The sequence below is a fragment of the Mauremys mutica genome, chromosome 9 (genome assembly GCF_020497125.1).
Source record: "Mauremys mutica isolate MM-2020 ecotype Southern chromosome 9, ASM2049712v1, whole genome shotgun sequence".
NCBI classification, from domain to species: Eukaryota; Metazoa; Chordata; order Testudines; family Geoemydidae; genus Mauremys; species Mauremys mutica.
This window is the reverse complement of record NC_059080.1, coordinates 88,296,726-88,306,019: the sequence shown is the minus strand read 5'-3', so window position 1 is coordinate 88,306,019 and position 9,294 is coordinate 88,296,726.

Below are 9,294 nucleotides of genomic sequence, written 5' to 3'. Positions count from 1 at the left end.
CCTGTGGAACACATTGTCAGGGAATGTTGTAAAGGCCAATAGCATAACTGGGTTCAAAAGGAATTTAATAAGTTAATGGAGGATAGGCCCATCAATGGCTATTAGCCAAGATGGTCAGGGCTGCACCACCATGTTCTGGGTATCCCCAAAACCTCTGACTTGTAGAAGCTGGGACTGGATGACAGGGGATGGGTCACTTGAGAAATTGCCCTGTTCCGTTCACTCCATCTGAAGCATCTGGCACCAGCCACTGTTGGAGACAGGATAATGGGCTAGATGGACCATTGGTCTGACCCAGCATGGCCATTCTTATGTTCTGAAGGCATGTAGTATCCTGTCCCTTATGCAGTGACAGCTTATACAGATAAAAATAAGCTCCTCGCCTGTTGTTATGCGCTGACCTGATTTTATTTAGTTACTTCTATTTATTTAATTTGGTCCAAAGAATCCTTCAAGTACCATTCATCCCCTATCCAAGTGGGTAGCAGCAAAGCTAAACCATTGCAATCCACACACACCCATGCCTATGACAGACTCAGCACCAAAAAGTTGAAAAGGTGTATTTAAAATAATCTTAGGTATTAGAGGTGCTCGGTCTTAATGTGACTGCGCCATAACACCATGTTCATTTCTCTGACAGCATGTGCAAGCTTGCCTTGATTTTAGAAAAGCAAAAGCAAAAGCAAGGGTTTTATTGTTGTTGTTGTTTTTTAAGTAAAATAAGAGGAAATTGCTTGAACTAGTGGAGCCAGAGTGTCTCAGTCACAGGGCACCGAATGTACAAAAGCACATGGGGCTATATCACGGTTTAATTTGTTTGTTGTTTTTAAGTGTCTTTTATTTGGTCTTGAAAGATTCCAGATTGGCAGCACTGGGGAGTGGCTCGGATTTTCAAAGCATCCTCAAGGAGTTAGGCACCCATCTCCCACTGAAAGTCACTACAACTTGGGCACCTACAGGCTCCCCTCTCCTCCTTTGAAAATCTCAACCTCAAGTCCTCTGTTTGAAGAACAGCCAGAGCACAGGAAGCGACCGCACACTGTTCCCCATGCTGTACCAGCAAGATGCCTAAGCTTTGATTAGAGGGATTCCATAGCTGCGAGAGAGCAGGTCCAGAGCCTTTCAGTCCTCAGCGTCTTAACTGAGACTGCTAAGAAGGATGCTAGGGTTCCAACAATGCCATTTGTAATAATGGTATTTGGAGTGTGGACACCCACCTATATTGGGATGGAGGCCTCCAAACTCATTTCACAGGAGTCAGAAGGCCTCCTTTATACAGATGTGAATCAAGAATAACTCGCTGAAGTCAGTACATTGGGCCTGGTTTTCATTGAAAATGTTGTTTTTGGTGTGTGTGCATGCACGCCCATCTGTCCATCTCACAAATGGGCATGTTTTCTTTACCCTGCTATCATCCAATGTAAAAAAGAACTGCAGCTTGATTTTTGTTTTTACATGATTGGTAAAATATGCAGTCCACAGATTACACAAGTAAACATATGTCTTTGGATTTGAATGTTCTGTATGTGACCTGAAGTTTATGACTAGACTCTCTGTTAATACTATCTGACAGGTTTAGAAAAGCCTGGCTGAAACATCAAGTCTGTACGTAAATGATCTTTCCACAGTGGATCCCATAACCTGCTATTTATGCACATCATAAAACTGCATTTCCTTTTGCTAGCACAGGTCAACTTCTACAATTAAAATATGACTTAAATCACTGAAAGCAAAGAAACTCAAGGCTAGAGCCAACTCTCCAGCCTTACCTCCTGTTGCTTTTCTCAATGTGCTGTAGATATTATTTTGAGATCCCTGAAATATGTCCCGGTAGCAATGTGAATCAAGGATGATGTATCAGCATCCGTTCTGAATGCCCATACTTTTGTTGGCTTAAATCAAGCTCTGAAAGTAGCACTGTTTATGGGTCTTATAAAGGTATTTAAAGTGTGAGAAAGAAATTAAACTATATAAATTATATATGGTGGGAAGGTCCTTTGATCACATAATGCATGGATCTTATTCAACATCAGCCAGAGGAAATTTACATATGCACGAGGAAATAGACAGAATAGGTAAGGAAATAGTCTTCTACTCTGCCAGTCGTCATTAAACAGCTTTTACCTGTAAGCAATAACATCACACACTCATTAACTAAGTCTCCCTCCCCTTCTCCAACAACTGGGGCAATATTTTACAGCTATTAGCCTCTCGGCCAGTCAATATTTGTATAGCTAATCCATCCATCTATGCATCCATTCATTCATGCCCTCAGAAAATAACATTGAAAAAATAAACAGAGGCATAAATAACAAAAAGTACTGGAAAACTCAGACTCTTTGTAATTTAGGAAAGACAGTTTGGGGATTTAATCAGTCATAGGTTATATTCCTAGCGTGAATTTTATTTAAAGATCATTATATAAGAAAGAAGTCCTGTAAAAGAACTGGTGTCTTTTCTCTTAAGCCTGTCAGTGTTTCATTTTTCTTTACCAAAAAGTCTACTTCAGAAATGAGAGGAGAATGAGAGTCTTCTCCCTAGCTTTAATTGCTTAGTGCGCTCTTGTGGCTATTCAGAGGAACTGCTCAGATTTTCTCTTTACAAGTTAAAAAAATGTATATTTTTAAAGACAAATTAACTAGCAGGGCCAGTTGCCAATTGGAAATAACACTGTGTAATTATAAACTCCCAAATAAGAGAATTTATAACTTAGATTCAGAACTCTTCGCAGCTGAGAACACAGGCTGAGCTCTGTGTTACCCTAGCTAATTAGTTCCTTGTTTTTCTGGTATTAGATAGCAATTTTAGGTTTTTATCTAATCACCCTTCATACAGCCAGAAATAGGCCAGAGTTAAAACACCACTGCCTGCATATATTGTCATGGCACCAGGGTGTATTCCGACCAAGTAGGACATGAGAAAGGAGTGTTCTGTCCCTGAAATTGAATATATTAAAAAAAGAGGCAACCCACTCCCATCATAGGAAGAGGGGATAGGGAAATGAGGGTGCAAGAGGTGTGCACAGCCAACACTTTCCTGACCATATTTGCTGCAGTTTTAAGATGATTTTGCTTCAGCTTTATTTGCTCCCCTGCTGTGTGTATTCATGTTCCAGGAATAGTCAAATTTTATGGGGAGGACGGACGAGGCATCTATAAGAGAAGCCCATGATGTTCGTGCATCTCTTTCTCTGTCCACCAAACAGGGTGCCAATTTATGACAGTGATTTTTTCATGTGAACACCTATCCTCCAGGAACTGGGAGGAGATCACTTGACATAAGCCACTAACCAGCCTTCAGAGGTAGCAACTTTCCGTCACTGCAATGGATTTGACATCTAGGTGAAAAGCTCTTAGTTCCATTGCCAATACTCGGAGCCATCTAGTTCCCCAATCTCCCTGCTCTCGTGCTATTTCAGTGTCTTGTCCTCATTTTCTAGCCTCTTTATGCTCTTTACCAGGGGCTCATCTGGATGAATACATGACAGATGTCTAGATCTACATTCAATTAATGCATAATGGGCCTCACATGGTTAACTTCTTTTTCACCTTATCATGAAGTACCACATAGTCATTCTAGTTGTTTGTTATATAGGAGACCCATAGGCTTAAAGCCATTCATCCTCTTCTCATTAACCTTTGGAATGATTTTCTCCAGTCCATACATGATGTCTGTGGTCATTTACAGTTACAACAATAGCTTCTTTGAAACTTGCTGTGCCTTTATTTACAATTATGCTACATAAAGAAAACAAGAAAATATACTTTACAGATGAGCACGACCCGAGCAGTATAGAAAGGTTATCTTGATTCATTGCACTCAAATATTTTGTGCTGCAGATAAATTTACTTCTCTCCTACAATGTACAGTTCTAAGGGTTTATCGAACACTGACATAACAGAGTGAAACATAGGAATATTGTTAATGGAAGCTTTGTCTGCTAGTAAGGTCACTGCTCTACTAATGCTGTTCTCACTACTTGGGAAAGCACATTGGGATATTTCATTATGAAAGAAAATATCAAAAAGTAAATTGTATTCTATCTTCTAGTTCATCTTCTTGGAATGACCTATCCAGAGCCCATAGAATTATCTACTGTCTCAGAGTTATCTTTTGTTTATCTTCTTAAACATTCATTTCTTCACTAGTCTCTGTGAGGAATCTTAAGCATATATTTTGCTTCTTTGTGAGTGCTAGTTTTATGGCTCCGCATAAGGGTAGAAATATGAGTGTACCTCAGACCTTTTCTTTTTTTTAAGCCAAAGGAGCTTGCTCTTTATTAGCTGGATCCAGAGTCCATTCAAGTCAATAGAAAGACTCCCATTTACATCACTGAATGCTGAATCAGACCCTCTGAGACTGCTTAGCCTTCTAAAGATTCTCTCACCATTCTTCTTATGTGCAATAAACATTATTTCAGTTCTCTAGTCATTGTTTCAGGGTTATTGGGCATTTCAGAAAGAACAATCATATCACCTAGAAATCTGAGGGGACACATGTGTATAAAGTTTATCCTGAAGTTGTCCTCTTCTCCGTGGTGGTACAGGAAGTGCTTCTCCAAGCAAGTAGTGAAATGTTTTCAAGTAAGATTTGTCTCCTTGCCTGACATTGTGATTTTTTTATCTTCTTTGTCAAGCTTAAACATCACCATTAACTACTTGCCTATGTGTCTTCGATTCTTAAATTCTTTTATTTCTCTTTATTTCACTGCTTTTGTGGCGGCTTCTCTTTCAAAGGCCTTTCCATAGTCCAGTCAATACAAGCTATACATGATGGCTTGTTTTATTTGGCAATCTTCTCCAGTATGTGATTCACTGTCTGCAGGTGATTCATAGTTAGGAAATTACTTCTGAACCCTGCCAGTGCTTGTGGCTGATTAAAATCCAGAAGTCCCAGAAGTCTGTTCACCAGCACTTTTTTGTCAACTCAAATATTTGTGCACAATAAAGAACGTTAAAAAGTGGATGTGCTATTGACAAAAGCAATTTACTTGAATGTTTGCATCTTTAGAAAGTTCTACCAAAATCTATAGAACTGGCATAAGAACTATTCCACAAGTGTCTGACTAAATGAATCATGTTTTACAAATAAATATCTGTCAAATTGTTCAATGACTTGAGATGCAGTCATTAAGCAATAAAATAAAGCGGTAAATAGGAGACATCTGCTGCAAAGTGCTACAGAAATGTAAGCTTCTTTCTCAAGTTACCTTCTTTGCATTTCAGGTTAATGATTCAGCAGAAATGTCCTACCCAACCAATCACCACACCAGAAACAAACATCTCCCACAAAACTATAATGTAGCAACATGGTATGTTACACAAACCAAATAGAGCATAACACTGGGGCAAAATATACCTGGAAAATGAGAAGAAAGGAATGATCCGCTGATACTCTGTGACATTCTTAGGTAACACCAGCTGGTTCATAATGATGAAATGATAACCTTGTCCTTGAGAGTTTGACACACTGGGCTAATTTTCATACTTGACCATGTATATTAGAGCACTTGTTTTTGTTTTTTAGGACTAAGTGTCCATATGAGCACTCTGATTGAGGTACCGCAGTTTACAGACACGTGCTAGTGCACACAACAATGCAAGAGTCATGTTTTTGTGAAAAGTCAAAACATTTTGTAGAGGTTTTTTTTAATCTATTTTTTTTAAATGTTTCTCATGGGAAAAAAACCAAGACTGTTACACAGACAAATCATTGTACAAGTCTGCATTATAGCAGCAATCACACCTGCGTACTGTGTTGGGAATGGGGACATTAGAAGTTTCCAGGATGGAGAGAATACTCACATATCCACATATGTATAAAAACTTTATACAAGCTCCTAGTGGACCTCTCAGAGTCTAACACTTCTGCATCAATCCTCTGATCATGCACTTGTATATAGTAACACTGCACTTGTGTTCCTTCTTTTATACAAGAAATCTGATAACAAAAATCCACCTAAAATGTGTATACTGTGTTTTTGCACTTACTTTATAGTTACCTGCATACTTACAGTATCTAAAAAGAGCCACGAAAAGCACTAAAAATATTTCTTTCAAAGATATTATTTTGCTAGGCAAAAATTGGTGATATAAGCAAAACAATAATTGCAGATTTAAGAGCAGACCCATAGATTTTGGACCTCTGCTCAGAAGCTGTGTATGCAAGTGGAACAGGGATGGTTCTAGCTAGGATTTAATTAATGAATATACATATATACATACATATATAGGGATCCACATACAAAGTCAGATTAGTTTGAAGACTGATTTTATATTAATATATTTTATACCAAATTTCAAGGCACTCTGACTTTGTATGTAGAGTTTGGGTAGGATTCAAAATTTTGCTTTAAGCAGAAGCCATTTTGTAATCTTCCAACGTTAAGAGAAAGTACTAGTCACTCCATTAGCCATTCATCTACTTGCAAAGTGACAGTTGGAGAGTTTTCACGAGTGGCAAAATTTTAGAACCATATTTAATTATTATATTTCTTTTACACAGCTGTCAAGTAATTCAGAAGCCTTCAAAAGTAAAGTACTGTATATGAGGTTCCATCTTTAAGCCTAATCCAATAGCCCTTACTCAGATAAAATTTCCATAGAACTTAATTTCTTCCATGGGAATTTTGCTGGGGTAAGGATGGATTAAAGAAAGTCAGGATTTGGCCAAGTATAATTTACAACAATTTGCCCAGGACACTGGGGCATCGTGAAAAATGCCATTGAATCCAAAATGAAAACAAGGGGTTAGGACCTCAATTTTACATCCCATCCATATTAAATGTAGAAACTCTCCGCAGAAGCTAAACACTTGACTTGCAGCTAGTCTTCAAAGCTATCTCAGAAGATAGGAAAATACAGGCATATGGGTCAGATTTTCCAAAACCCTTTAGCTGTGTTTTGAAGTCTTGTTAGTTCATCAAAGAAACTGATTAGAATGGTTTACTTAGGTCTGAGCACTGCTCTTCTGTTCAGGAACCTCTGCTCCCAATAGTACTGTTCTAGGAATTTTATTTATCCAATACATGGTGTTAAACCTTGAATTTCATCCTGATTCAGACTGAGCACTTCACTTTGGGCACTCTGCTTACTGGTACCAGGTTTCTGGCTACTGAGCCTTCAAGTCTATATTGGAAGATATTCCAAACCACTTCATGACCATTAGGGAATAGTATTAGGGAAGAAGTGAAAGAGAGACAATGTCAAATTCAGTCCTGTATCCACACTTTTGTGGTGTGACACCCAGTGTTTGTGTGGGCTAATTATAAAATGGGGGAGTGGGAGGGAAAGAAAAAGATGAAAGAAGTAGTAATCAGACAAGGCCATCAAATTGGAATCAGCCAATAAAGAAATAAGTAAGTAGTAAACATCTTAGCTCTGGTCTACACTGGGGGGGGGATCGATCTAAATTACGCAACTTCAGCTACGTGAATAATATAGCTGAAGTTGGCATACTTAGATCGACTTACCATGGTGGCTTCACTGCGGTGAGTTGACTGCTGCTGCTCCCCCATTGACTCTGCCTGTGCCTCTCGTGGCGCTGGAGTACAGGAGTTGACGGGAGAGCGCTTGGGGGTTGATTTATCACATCTAGACTAGACGTGATAAATTGATCCCCACTGGATCAATCGCTGCCCACCGATCTGGCGGGTAGTGAAGACATATCCTTAGGCGTCTCCAACTCCTCTGCCTTGCAGAATTAAATCAGGGTTGGAGCCTTGTCAACAGGCCCCCAGCTCTGCCCCTTCATTGGCACAGTGACTGTTATGAGCGCCCCTTCATTATGAATTCCTTCATTTGCCTAAAAAAGCTCCTGTTGAATTAGAAAGCAGCCAGAAGCAGGTAAGGTTCAGTTTGAGAGAGAGAAAGGGAACAGGGAAAACAAGGAAAAGGGAACTGTATATAATTATAAACCTGTGAGGCCTTTGGTTTTTTAAGCACTCGCTCCATTTGCAGAGCTGAGCAGCCATTTTGTTCTCAGAGATCTATGCAGACAGTCAGAGGAAGTGCACACTGTCCTCACAGATAGAAGCAGCAAAGAGTCCTGTGGTACCTTATAGACTAACAGACGTTTTGGAGCATGAGTTTTCGTGGGTGAATACCCACTTCATCGGATGCATGTAGTGGAAATCTCCAGGAGCAGGTATATATATGCAAGCAGAGATTTCCACTACATGCATCCGATGAAGTGGGTATTCACCCACGAAAGCTCATGCTCCAAAACGTCTGTTAGTCTATAAGGTGCCACAGGACTCTTTGCTGCTTTTACAGATCCAGACTAACACGGCTACCCCTCTAATACCTCACAGATAGAGGCTTTACTTTTGTTCATTCTTGTTTGATTGGTGTTTTCCCCGTTCCTCCCCTGCTTAATCTTAAAAGAAATGTACTGAAAGGCTGGATTTTGGTCCCTTTTACTCATGGGGGGAGGGATAGCTCAGTGGTTTGAGCATTGGCCTGCTAAACCCAGGGTTGTGAGTTCAATCCTTGAGGGGGCCACTTAGGGATCTGGGGCAAAAATTGGTCCTGCTAGTGAAGGATGGGGCTGGGCTCAATGACCTTTCAAAGTCCCTTCCAGTTCTAGGAGATTAGTATATCTCCAATTATTATTATTTTTTTTTATTATGTTTAAGCCTAGACCTAAAAAACTTTGAAGGCCAGGTCTTTCATAAGTGCACCCCCCTCTGCATGTGTTTATGGCTTGTTTGCAAAATGTTTCCATTTTCACAGCAAATGCTGTAATGTTGGGAAATTTCACTACATGAAAACCCTTAGTTTTGTGCTCCTGTTGTAAAGACTGCCATTTTAGTCATCACCAGGGATTGAACGTGGGGCTTCCACAGCTAAAAGCTGGCACTTCTGCAGCTTGAGCCCTGAGACTAAACCCTCTAACTGACAATTATACCTGAGTCATCTTGTCTATGGAGTGTGTGCACACACACACGCACACACTTACACACACACACACACGCACACACTTCCATGAGGAACTATCCCTTTGATCCATACTTCGTAGGGGAGAGATAGCTCAGTGGTTTGAGCATTGGCCTGCTAAACCCAGAGTTATGAGTTCAGTGCTTGAAAGGGCCATTTAAGGATCTGGGGCAAAAAAAATAGTTGGGGATTGGTCCTGCTTTGAGCAGGGGGTTGGACTAGACAACCTCCTGAGGTCCCTTCCAACTGTGACATTCTATTATTGAATAGGACAACACTGCATCAGGAAGATTGTTTAAGATACATGTATTTTTAATTATCCTGAAGTTTCCAAAAGCAGGAGATGAGCTCTTTAAAT